This window comes from Carcharhinus amblyrhynchos, unplaced genomic scaffold, assembly GCF_965287045.1.
Source record: "Carcharhinus amblyrhynchos unplaced genomic scaffold, sCarAmb.v2.hapA scaffold_60, whole genome shotgun sequence".
Classification (NCBI taxonomy): domain Eukaryota; kingdom Metazoa; phylum Chordata; class Chondrichthyes; order Carcharhiniformes; family Carcharhinidae; genus Carcharhinus; species Carcharhinus amblyrhynchos.
The window spans coordinates 833,722-844,517 of NW_027649800.1; positions in this window are offsets into that span (position 1 = coordinate 833,722).

Here is a 10,796-nt window from a genome sequence, read left to right on the forward strand (position 1 = left end):
ACAGTGTGACACAAAGACCCAGAGGCCCTGAGACCCTGAGACACAGAGACCCAGAGACCATGCGACCCAGAGACCCAGAGACCCTGAGAAACTGAGACACTGAGACTCAGAGACACGGAGACCCAGAGGCCTTGAGACCCTAAGACACTGAGACCCAGAGGCCCTGAGGCCGTGAGACCCTGAGACCCTGAGACACTGAGACCCAGAGGCCCTGAGATCCTGAGACCCTGAGACCCAGAGGCCCTGAGTCCCTGAGACTTGAGACCCTGAGACACAGAGACCCTGAGATCCTGAGGACCTGAGACCCTGAGACACATACACCCTGAAAACCAGAGGCCCTGAGACACTGAGACCCTGAGGCTGAGACGCCCTGAGGTCCTGTGACCCTGAGACCCTGAGACACAGAGACCCTGAGGCCCAGAGGCCTTGAGACCCTGAGACACTGAGACATTGAGACTCAGAGACCCAGAGATCCAGAGGCCCTGAGACCCTGAGACCCTGTGACACAGAGACCCTGAGACAGTGAGACACTGAGACACTGAGACACTGAGACCCTGAGACCCTGAGACACGGAGACATGGAGACACTGAGGCCCTGAGACACTGAGACCCTGTGACACAGAGGCACTGAGGCCCTGAGCCCCTGAGACACTGAGAAACTGAGACCCAGAGACCCTGAGAAGCTGAGACCCTGAGACCAAGAGACACTGAGACAATGTAACCGTGAGACCCTGAGTCACTGAGACACTGAGACACTGAGATCCTGAGACCCAGAGACCCTAAGAAAATGAGACACTGAGAACCTGAGACAATGACACACTGAGACCCTCCGACCCAGGGAACCAAAGACCTTGAGACACTGAGACCCTGAGACCCTGAGACACTGAGAACTTGAGAGACTGAGACCCTGAGACACTGAGACACTGAGGCGCAGAGACCCTGAGACCCAAAGGACCAGAGACGCAGAGACCCTGAGACCCGGAGACCCTGAGACACAGAGACACCGAGACACTGGGACAGAGACATTGAGGAACAGAAACGTTGCGACCCTCAAACCCTGAGACCCTGAGACACTGAGACCCAGAGTCCCTGAGAGCCAGACACGCAGTGACCCAGAGACCCAGAGGCCCTGAGACCCTGAGACACTGCGACTCAGAGGCCCTGAGACTCTGAGACACTGAGACCCTGAGTCCCTGAGACCCAGAGGCCCTGAGACAGTGTGACACAGAGACCCAGAGGCCCTGAGACCCTGAGACACAGAGACCCAGAGGCCATGAGACCCTGAGACCCTGAGACACTGAGACACTGAGACCCAGAGGCCCTGAGACCCAGAGTCCCAGACACCCAGAGGCCCTGAGACCCTGAGACACTGAGACCCAGAGGCCCTGAGACACTGAGGCCCTGAGACCCTGAGGCCCTGAGAACGTGAGACACTGAGACATTGAGACTCAGAGACCCAGAGACATTGAGACTCTGAGACCCAGAGGCTCTGAGACACTGAGACACTGAGACATTGAGACTCAGAGACACAGAGACCTTGAGGCCCTGAGACACAGAGACCCAGAAGCCCTGACACCCTGAGACACAGAGACCCAGAGACCCTGAGACACTGAGACACAGAGACCCAAAGGCCCTGAGATCCTGAGACACTGAGACATTGAGACCCAGAGACACAGAGACCCAAAGGCCCTGAGACCCTGAGAACCTGAAATACTGAGACATTGAGACTCAGAGACACAGAGACCCAGAGGCCCTGAGACCCTGAGACCCTGGGACACTGAGACATTGAGACTCAGAGACACAGAGACCCAGATGCCCTGAGACCCTGAGACCCTGAGACACTATGACCCAAAGTTCCTGAGACCCTGAGACACTGAGACACTGAGACTCAGAGACACAGAGGCCCTGAGATCCTGAGACCCTGAGACACCTAGACATTGAGACTCAGAGACCCAGAGAAACTGAGGCCCTCAGACCCTGAGACACTGAGACCCAGAGGCCTTGAGACACTAACGCCCTGAGACCCTGAGGCCCTGAGACCCTGAGAACGTGAGACACTGAGACATTGAGACTCAGAGACCCAGAGACCCAGAGGGCCTGAGACACTGAGACACTGAGACTCAGAGACACAGAGACATTGAGACTCAGAGACCCAGAGGCTCTGAGACACTGAGACACTGAGACATTGAGACTCAGAGACACAGACACCCAGAGGCCCTGAGACACAGAGACCCAGAGGCCCTGAGACACTGAGACCTAGAGACCCCGAGGCCCTGAGGCCCTGAGACACTGAGACTCAGAGACCCAGAGATCCAGAGGACCTGAGACCCTGAGACTCTGAGACACTGAGACTCAGAGGCACTGAGACCCTGAGACACAGAGACCCAGAGGCCCTGAGACCCTGAGACACTGAGACCCAGAGGCCCTGAGACAGTGAGAAACAGAGACCCAGAGGACCTGAGGCCCTGAGACCCAGAGGCCCTGAGACCCTGAGACACTGAGAAATTGAGACCCAGAGACCCAGAGGCCCTGAGACAGTTTGAAACAGAGACCCAGAGGCCCTGAGACCCTGAGACCCAGATGCACTGAGACCCTGAGACACAGTGACCCAGAGGCCCAGAGACCCAGAGGCCGTGAGACCCTGTGACACTGGGACATTGAGACCCAGAGGACCTGAGACCCTGAGACCGTGAGACCCTGAGACACTGAGACATTGAGACTCTGAGACCCAGAGACCCAGAGGCCCTGAGACGCTGAGACTCTGAGACACTGAGAGACAGAGACCCAGAGGCACAGAGACCCAGAGGCCCTGAGACCCTGAGACACTGAGAAATTGAGATTCAGAGACCCAGAGACCCAGAGGCCCTGAGACCCTGAGAACCTGAGACACTGTGGCTCAGAGGCCTTGAGACCCTGAGACACTCAGACACTGAGACATTGAGACCCAGAGGCCCTGAGACCCTGAGACACTGAGACATTGAGACTCAGAGACACAGAGACCCAGAGGCACAGAGACCCAGAGGCCCCGAGACCCTGAGACACTGAGACATTGAGATTCAGAGACCCAGAGACCCAGAGGCCCTGAGACCCTGAGAACCTGAGACACTGTGACTCAGAGGGCTTGAGACCCTGAGACACTCAGACACTGAGACATTGAGACCCAGAGGCCCTGAGACCCTGAAACCCTGAGATATTGAGACATTGAGACCCAGAGACCCAAAGGCCCTGAGACTCCGAGACCCTGAGACAAAGAGACCCAGAGGCCCTGGGACCCTGAGACACTGAGACACAGACACCCAGAGGCTCTGAGACCCTGGGACCCTGAGACACGGAGACATTGAGACTCAGAAACCCAGAGACCCAGAGGACCTGAGACACTGGGACACTGAGACACAGAGGCCCTGACACCCTGAGACACTGAGACACTGAGTCATTGAGACTCAGAGACCCAGAGACCCAGAGGCCCTGAGACCCTGAGACACTCAGACACTGAGACACAGAGACCAAGAAGCCCTGAGACTCTGAGACACTGAGACATTGAGACCCATAGACGCAGAGGCCCTGAGACCCTGATACACTGAGACCCTGAGACCCAGAGGTCCGGAGACACTGAGACACTCAGACACAGAGGCACTGAGACCCTGCGACACTGAGACACAGAGACCCAGAGGCCCTGAGACCCTGAGACACTGAGACAATGAGACATTGAGACACCGAGACACAGAGACCCTGAGGCCCTGAGACCCTGAGACACTGAGACACTGAAACCCTGAGACACTGAGACACTGTGACACTGGGACATTGAGACTCAGAGACCCAGAGGCTCTGAGTCCCTGAGACACTGAGACATTAAGACACAGAGACCCAGAGGCCCTGAGACCCAGAGGCTCTGAGACTCTGAGACACAGAGACCCAGAGGCCCTGAGGCCCTGAGACCCTGAGACACTGAGACCCTGAGACCCAGAGGCCCTGAGACCTTGAGACACAGAGACCCAGATGCCCTGAGACCCTGAGACCCTGAGACACCGAGACACAGAGAAAAAAATGCCCTGAGACCCTGAGACACTGAGTCTCACAGACCCAGAGGCCCTGAGACCCTGAGACCCTGAGACACTGAGACATTGAGACTCAGAGACCCAGAGACCCAGAGGCACTGAGACCCTGAGAACCTGTGACACATAGACCCAGAGGCCCTGAGAACCTGAGACACTGAGACTCAGACGCCTTGAGACCCTGAGACATCAGACACTGAGACATTGAGACTCAGAGACCCAGAGACCCAGAGGCCATAAGACCCTGAGACCCTGAGACACTGAGATATTGAGACATTGAGACCCAGAGACCCGAAGGCCCTGAGACCCTGAGACCCTGAGACAAAGAGACCCAGAGGCCCTGAGACCCTGAGACACTGAACACAGACACTCAGAGGCCCTGAGACCATGGGACCCTGAGACACTGAGACATTGAGACTCAGAGGCCAAGAGACCCACAGGCCCTGAGACTCTGAGGCACTGAAACACTGAGACATTGAGACCCTGATACACTGAGACCCTGAGACCCAGAGGTCCTGAGACACTGAGACACAGAGACCCAGAGGCCCGGAGACCCTGAGACACTGAGACACTGAGACACAGACACCCAGATGCCCTGAGACACTGGGACCCTGAGACCCAGAGGCCCTGAGACACTGAGTCCCTGAGACCCAGAGGCCCTGAGAACCTGAGACCCTGAGACCCTGAGACACTGAGACATTGAGACTCAGAGGGCCAGAGACACAGAGGAACTGAGGCACTGAGACACACAGGGCCTGAGACCCTGAGACCCAGAGTCACTGAGTCACTGAGACTCAGAAACCCAGAGACCCAAAGGCCCTGAGACCCTGAGATCCTGAGACACAGAGACCCAGAGGCCCTGAGACCCTGAGACACTCAGACACAGAGGCCCTGAGACCCTGAGACACAGAGACGCAGAGGCACTGAGACCCTGACACAGTGAGACCCTGAGACCCAGAGGTCCTGAGACCCTGAGACACAGAGACCCAGAGGCCCTGAGAGCCTAGGACCCTGTGACACTGAGACACTGAGACATTGAGACTCAGAGACCAAGTGACCGAGAGTCTCTGAGACACTGAGACACAGAGACCCAGAGGCCCTGAGACTCTGAGACACTGAGACATTGAGACCCAGAGACGCAGAGGCCCTGAGACCCTGATACACTGAGACCCTGAGACCCAGAGGTCCTGCGACACTGAGACACAGAGACCCAGAGGCCCTGAGACACTGAGACACAGACACCCAGATGCCCTGAGACCCTGGGACCCTGAGACCCTGAGACACTGAGACATTGAGACTCAGAGACCCAGAGACCCTCAGTCCCTGAGACACTGAGACATTGAGACTCAGAGACACAGTGACCCAGAGGCCCTGAGACTCAGAGGCCCAGAGATCCAGAGATCCAGAGGCCCTGAGACCCTGAGACACTGAGACCCTGAGACCCTGAGACACTGAGACTCAGAGACCCAGAAGTCCTGAGACCCTGAGACCCTGAGACAAAGAGACCCAGAGGCCCTGAGACACTGAGACACTGAGACCCAGAGGCCCTGAGACCCTGAGGCACTGAGACACTGCGGCACTGATACCCAGAGACTCTGAGACACTGAGACCCTGAGACCCAGAGACCCTGAGACCCAGAGAGGCTGAGACACTGAGACACTGCGACCCTCCACCACTGAGACACTGAGACACTGCAAACCTGAAACCCTGAGACCCTGAGCCGCTGAGACACCGAGAGACTGAGACTCTGAGAACCTGAGACACTGAGACCCGGAGACACTGAAACACTGAGACCCAGGGACCCAGAGATGCAGATACCCTGTGACCATGGGACCCAGAGAAAATTAGGCACTAATTCCCAGGGACCATGAGACCCAGAGACCCTGAGACCCTGAGACACTGGGACACTGAGACATTGAGACACTGAGACCCTGAGAAACTGAGAGCTAAGGCTCTGAGACACTGAGGTCCAGAGACACAGAGACCCTGAGAAACTGAGACCCAGAGACCCAGAGATACAGAGACCGTGAGACACAGGGACAGTGAGACCAACAGACGAAGAGACCCTGAGACCCAGAGACCCTGAGATACAGAGACACAGAGACCCAGAGACCCTCAGACGCTGAAACACTGAGACCCTGAGACACTGGGACATTGAGACACTGCAACCCTGAAACCCTCAGACCCTGAGACCCAGAGACCCAGTGAAACTGAGACCCTGAGACACTGAGACCCGGAGACCCTGAGACACTGAGACCCTGAAACACTGAGACACTGAGAACTTGAGACACTGAGAGCTGAGACTCTGAGACCCTGAATCCCTGAGACACAGAGAGACTGAGAACATGAGACACTGAGACCCTGAGACACTGATACACTGAGACCCTGAGACCCTGAGAAGCAGAGACCCTGAGACCAAGAGAACCTGAGACACTGAGACCCTGTGGCACTGAGACACTGAGACATTGAGACGCTGCAACCCTGAAACCCCGAGGCCCTGACACCCTGATACCCAGAGACCTTGAGAAAATGAGACCCTGAGACACAGAGACTCTGAGAACCAGAGATCCAGAGACCCAGAGACCCTGAAACCCTGAGACCCTGAGACACTGAGCCACTGAGACCCTGAAAAACTGAAACACTGAGACACTGAGAAGCTGAGACACTGAGACACTGAGGCACAGAGACCCTGAGACACTGAGACCCTGAAACACTGAGACACTGAGAAGCTGAGACACTGAGGCACAGAGACCCTGAGACACTGAGACCCTGAAACACTGAGACACTGAGAAGCTGAGACCCTGAGACACTGAGACACAGAGACCCTGAGACCCAGAAACCCTGAAACACTGAGACCCTGAGACCCTGAGACACAGAGACACAGAGACCCAGAGACCCAGAGAAACTGAGACCTAGAGACCCAGGGGCCCTAAGAAGCAGAGACCCTGAGACCAAGACAACCTGAGAACCTGAGGCACTGATACCCTGCGACAATGAGACCCTGAGACATTGAGACACTGCAACCCTGAAAACCTGAGACCCTGAGACCCAGAGACCCAGTGACTCTTAGACCCTGAGACACTGAGACACTGATACCCAGAGACCCAGAGACCCTGAGACCCTGAAACACAGAGACACTGAGACAGTGAGACCCTGAGACCCTGAGACACTGAGACCCTGAGACAGGGAGACACTGAGATACTGAGACCCTGAGACACGGAGACATGGAGACACTGAGACCCTGAGACACAGAGGCACTGAGGCCCTGAGCCCCTGAGACACTGAGACTCTGAGTCCCTGAGACTCTGAGACACTGAGAAACTGAGACCCAGAGACCCTGAGAAGCTGAGACCCTGAGACCAAGAGACACTGAGACAATGTAACTGTGAGACCCTGAGACACTGAGATCCTGAGACCCAGAGACCCTAAGAAAATGAGACACTGAGAACCTGAGACAATGACACACTGAGACCCTCCGACCCAGGGAACCACAGACCTTGAGACACTGAGACACTGAGACCCTGAGACACTGAGAGACTGTGACCATGAGCCCCTGAGACCCAGAGACACTGAGACCTTGAGAGACTGAGACCCTGAGACACTGAGACACTGAGGCACAGAGACCCTGAGACCCAAAGGACCAGAGACGCAGAGACCCAGAGACCCGGAGACCCTGAGACACAGAGACACCGAGACACTGGGACAGAGACATTGAGGCACAGAGACGTTGTGACCCTGAAACCCTGAGACACTGAGACCCAGAGACCCAGAGTCCCTGAGAGCCATAGACCCAGAGACCCTGAGGCACTGAGACCCAGAGTCACTGAGACCCAGACACGCAGTGACCCAGAGACCCTGAGACCCTGAGATACAGAGACCCTGAAACCATGACAAACTGAGACCCAGAGACGCTGAGACACTGAGACCGTGCGACACTGAGATACTGAGACCCTGAGACACTGAGACCCTGAGACCCAGAGACCCAGTGACACTGAGACCCTGAGACACTGAGATACTGAGACTCTGAGACCCTGAGACACTGAGAGCTGAGACTCTGAGACCCTGATTCCCTGAGTCCCAGAGAGACTGAGACCCTAGAGACACTGAGACCCTGAGACACTGAGACCCTGAGACACTGATACACAGAGACCCTGAGGCCCTGAGACACTGAGACGCTGAGAAACTGAGATCCTGAGGCAGTGAGACACTGAGATCCTGAGACACTGAGACACTGCGACACTGAGACCCTGAGACCCTGAGACACTGGGACCCTGAGACCCTGAGACACTGAGACACTGCGACACTGAGACACTGAGACACTGAGACACAGAGACACTGAGCCCAGAGACACTGAGACACAGAGGCACTGAGGCCCTGACAGTCTGAGTCACTGAGAAACTGAGACCCTGAGGCACTGACACAATGTGACCATGAGACCCTGAGACACTGAGACACTGATAACCCTGAAGCCGAGAGACCCTGAGAAAATGAGACACTGAGAACCTGAGACAATGACACACTGAGACACTGAGACCCTGGGACACAGGGAACCAGAGACCCTGAGACACTGAGACCCTGAGACACTGAGAGACTGTGACCATGAGACCCAGAGACCCTGAGAAAACTGATACACTGAGACCCAGAAACCCTGAGAACGAGAGATCCAGAGACCCTGAGACCCAGAGGCCCTGAGGCCCTGAGACCCTGAGACACAGAGGCCCTGAGACCCTAAGACACTGAGACCCTGAGATCCAAGGCCCTGCGACCCTGAGACACAGAGACCCAGAGGCCCTGAGACCCTGAGACACTGAGACCCTGAGACCCAGAGGACCTGAGACCCTGAGACCCTGAGACACTGAGACTCAGTGACCCAGAGACCCAAAGGCCCTGAGACCCTGAGACACTGAGACCCAGAGGCCCTGAGACACTGAGAACCTGAGACCCTGAGACACAGAGACCCAGAGGCCCTGAGACCATAAGACACAGATACCCTGAGACCCAGATGCCCTGAGGTCCTGAGGCCCTGAGACATTGAGACCCTGAGACCCAGAGGCACTGAGACCCTGAGACACAGAGACCCAGAGGCCCTGAGACCCTGAGACCCAGAGGCCCTGAGAACCTGAGACCCTGAGACACAGAGACTCAGAGACCCAGAAGTCCTGAGACACTGAGACACCAAGACACTGAGACACAGAGGCCCTGAGACCCTGAGACATTGAGACACTGAGACATTGAGACTCAGAGACGCAGAGGCCCTGAGACCCTGAGACCCTGAGACCCTGAGACACTGAGACATTGAGACTCAGAGACCAAGAGACCCTGAGGCCCTGAGACACTGAGACAGTGAGGCCCTGAGACACTGAGACACAGAGACCCAGAGGCCCTGAGACCCTGAGACACAGAGACCCAGAGACCTGGAGACCCAGAGGCCCTGAGACCCTGAGACACTGAGACCCAAAGGCCCTGAGACCATGAGACACTGAGACACTGAGACATTGAGACTCAGAAACCAAGAGAACCAGAGGCCGTGAGACCCTGAGACACAGACACAGAGACCCTGAGACCCAGATGCCCTGAGGTCCTGAGGTCCTGAGACCCTGAGACCCAGAGGCACTGAGACCCTGAGACACAGAGACCCAGAGGCCCTGAGACCCTGAGACCCAGAGGCCCTGAGAACCTGTGACCCTGTGACACTGAGACTCAGAGACCCAGAAGTCCTGAGACACGGAGACACCGAGACACTGAGACCCAGAGGCCCTGAGACCCTGAGACATTGAGACTCAGAGACCCAGAGGCCCTGAGACCCTGAGACCCTGAGACATTGAGACTCAGAGACCAAGAGATCCAGAGGCCCTGAGACCCTGAGACAAATGGCCCTGAGACCCTGAGACACAGTGACCCTGAGGCCCTGAGACCCTGAGACAGTGAGGCCCTGAGATACTGAGACACAGAGACCCAGAGGCCCTGAGACCCTGAGACACAGAGACCCAGAGACCTGGAGACCCAGAGGCCCTGAGACCCTGAGACTCTGAGACCCAAAGGCCCTGAGACCATGAGACCCTGAGACCCAGAGGCCCTGAGACACAGACACCCAGAGGCCCTGAGACCCTGAGACCCTGAGGCACGGAGACCCTGAGACCGAGAGGCCCTGAGACCCTGAGAGACAGTGACCCAGAGGCCCTGAGACAGTGAGACACAGAGACCCAGAGGCCCTGAGACCCTGAGACACTGAGACACTGAGAAACTGAGACTCAGAGACACAGAGACTCAGAGGCCCAGAGGCCCTGAGACCCTGAGACACAGAGACCCAGAGGCCTTGAGACCCAGAGACCCAGAGGCCCTGAGACCCTGAGACACAGAGACTCAGAGACCCTGAGACCCATAGGCCCTGAGACCCTGAGACGCTGAGGCACTGAGACCCTGAGACCGAGAGGCCCTGAGACCCTGAGAGACAGTGACCCAGAGGCTCTGAGACACTGAGACACAGAGACCCAGAGGCCCTGAGACCCTGAGACACAGAGACCCAGAGGCCCTGAGACCCTAAGACCCTGAGACACTGAGAAACTGAGACCCAGAGACCCAGAGGCCCTGATGCCGTGAGACACAGAGACCCTGAGACCGAGAGGCCCTGAGACCCTGAGAGACAGTGACCCAGAGGCCCGGAGCCAGTGAGACACAGAGGCCCAGAGACCCTGAGACACAGAGACCCAGAGGCCCTGAGACCCTGAGACACAGAGACCCTGAG